The sequence below is a fragment of the Elephantulus edwardii genome, unplaced genomic scaffold, assembly GCF_000299155.1.
Source record: "Elephantulus edwardii isolate Elephantulus edwardi_28Jun2011 unplaced genomic scaffold, EleEdw1.0 scaffold00031, whole genome shotgun sequence".
Classification (NCBI taxonomy): Eukaryota; Metazoa; Chordata; class Mammalia; order Macroscelidea; family Macroscelididae; genus Elephantulus; species Elephantulus edwardii.
In genome coordinates, this window is record NW_006399781.1 from 3151376 (window position 1) to 3154178 (window position 2803).

At 42.3% G+C, this 2803-nt stretch overlaps 1 pseudogene; it reads right to left on the reverse strand.

The window, feature by feature from the left end:
- Window positions 1–680: 680 nt before the first annotated feature.
- On the reverse strand, window positions 681–1502 carry LOC102847806 (annotated as a pseudogene).
- Between the last annotated feature and the right edge of the window lie 1301 nt (window positions 1503–2803).

Consider the following 2803-nt stretch of genomic DNA (forward strand, 5'->3'; position numbering starts at 1 on the left):
AGAAAGAATTACCTAGGTGCCACCAATACAACCTTCTTATCTTAGGAAGAGACATGTAAACACACAAGAGGGTGATGGAGCTGCACCCAGCAGTGGGTGTTTACGGAACAGGGATAAGCCCAAAGGATACTCAGCAGAGACCCAGGAACCAGTTCTTACTCTATACCTTCCCCTATCAAAATCCTTTATTTGTAAACACTAAGAATAGGCTGTCCATTTTTAGAGTCTTAATTTAAAGGAGAAAAAATATTCAAGGTTTTTTGCCTCTACTGAAATTACTAAATAGGGCTTCACAAAGAAGCACATCAGGGTCATGAGATGATTCAGATAAAGAACGAAACAATGGAGACAAATTTTACAGATGTTAGAGGTCACTTTTACCTCAAACAGACCCTGGCCTTTTGAGCCCCTAAATAGTCAGCCACAAGTATGGCGAGAACTCACTACTCCTCTAACGTGGTAGGGAGCAGAGGATGGCGGATACTCTCTTGGAGGTACAGCAAGTAACAACAAAGAGAAGTGGCATAAACCAGTGTTTACGCAACGGGGAAGCTAAAAAAGAGATTGTCCAGTAATTTTGGTTCTGGGGAGGGAAGGGGTTTCAAACTTCCCTCGGGGATTGGTGCCATCAAGGTCATTTTTATTCTTCAAGCCTGTCTGTAATATACTGCCAGTGCCATTCAGAATTGGACCCAGTTGTATGATTGTGGTGCCTGGTTTGAAACAGAGCTTGATGCAGTGCTAAAGTCTCCCCACAAGTCATTGCTTGCAGAAAGTGGAGCTGATGCTGGTGCTGTGACAGGAGCAGGAGAATCCAAATCTAAAAGGATATCTGCATCACTGCCTCCATGGCTAGATTTTGGAATGGGTGGTAGGGTGACATGATTGCTGATGGCAACTGAAGAAGAAGGTGGAGAACAGTGACTTTGCCTCCAGGTGGAGGTGGGAGTAAGCTTAGGCCCCCAGGCCCTGCAGTCCTAGGCTTAGAAGCACCTCCTTTCTTGGTCGTAATGTTTCCAATACTCAATTTGATAGTCTGTCCTTCCTAAAAGCCCAGATCCAGTTTTGGACGAGTGTCCATTTCCTGAGACTCTTTGGAAATCTCGGATTCCTGCTTTACCCACTTGATACTGCAAGGAGACATTAAAGTCAAAAGCATCACCCCGATCTGTGAAGCCAATACCAATAAAAGCACTTCTCCCAGTGCCATCGTGGATCCGGATTACAAAATAACGGCTAGAATCTGTCACTGTCTCCACTGCAATGCCAGGATACTGTTCTACTGGTGCCTGAGCAAAGAGCTCCCCTGAAACTTTATCTTCAAGTTTGATATAGGCAATCTTCCCTTTTGAAGTGATTCTCAGATGACCGGTCCAGTCAGGCTGGTCTAATTTCCAGTCAGTTGCCCTGTAGCCGCGATTGGAGGCCCGGGGTGGAATCCGGTAGACACTGACATCCGTCTTCACACACAGGACTGACTCATACTCCAACTCAGCAGCCATCTTGGCTCAGCTCTCCGACACTGGGGGTCGGCGTAGGCCCTAATTGTGGTTTTAAATTTGCATCTTTCTAATGCCAGTGATTTGGAGCATTTCTTCAGGTATCTTATGGCCATTTGAAAATCTTTCTCTGTGAAAATTCTCTCCATGTCTTTTGCCCATTTTGTAATTGGGTTATCAGTCTTTTTCTTGTGAAAGTCCAGGTGTATTCTGCAAATTTGTGGTATGAGACTCTTGTCTGAGATGCTATTACCAAATATTTGTTCCCAGTCAATAGGTTTTCTTTTCGCCCTATTGGAAATAGTTTTTGGTGTACACAGGGATTTAATGTTTAGAAGGCCCATTCATCAATTTTATCCTCTTTAGATTGTGAGTTTCTGACTGTATTTAGCAGTTTCTTTATACTGTATACTAGGCCTTCTAAGTTTGATCACAGTTTGTAACTTACGAATGTTATGATTTTGGGCTTTACTCCCACTTTTGTGTATGGTATGCGATGTAGACCCTGTTTCAGCTTTCTGCAGGTAGCAGTCCAATTTTGCCAGGAGCATTTGTTGAAGAGGTTATCATTTCCCTATTTGATAAGTTTGATTTCCTTGTCAATTACCAGATGACTACAGATAGCTGAGTCTGTTTCTGGGTTCTCAATTCTGTTCCATTGGTCTATGTGCTTGTCATTGTACCAGTACCATGTTGTTTTGTTTACTACCACTGTGTAGTAGGTTTTGAGTTCAGAGAAGGCCATGTTTCTCACTTCATTTTTGTTTCTCAGAAGTGTTTTGCTTATTTGGGGTCTCTTGCCTCTCCAATAAATTTGACAATTTCCCTTTCAATCTCCTTGAAAAATGAATTTGGTATCTGTATTGGTATTACATAGAACATGTAGATTACTTTTGGTAGGATTGTCATTTTCATGATATTGAGAGGAAACAGCCCAGATGTACAACCACAAACAAATGGATTGAGAAGTTGTGGTACCTGCATACTATGAAATACTACACAACATGCAGGAGCAATTATTTTGTAAGTTACTACCTAATTTGGGAGGGACTGGAGAGCATTATACTGAGTGAATTAACTCAGTCCCACAAGGACACATACTGCATAAAACCATTATTGTAGAATGATTATGAGGATTTGGGGAGGGGGTGGAGGGTGGGAAAGGGTAAAATCAGAGGGTTGAGGATGGGTAGGGGTGGGGTGCTGTGTTAATCATAGTTTTGCCCAATTAGATAGGTGGAGAGGTGAAGGAAATGGAAAAAATCTTGTGAGAAAAACAATGTATTAGGATCATGTGAGAAAAA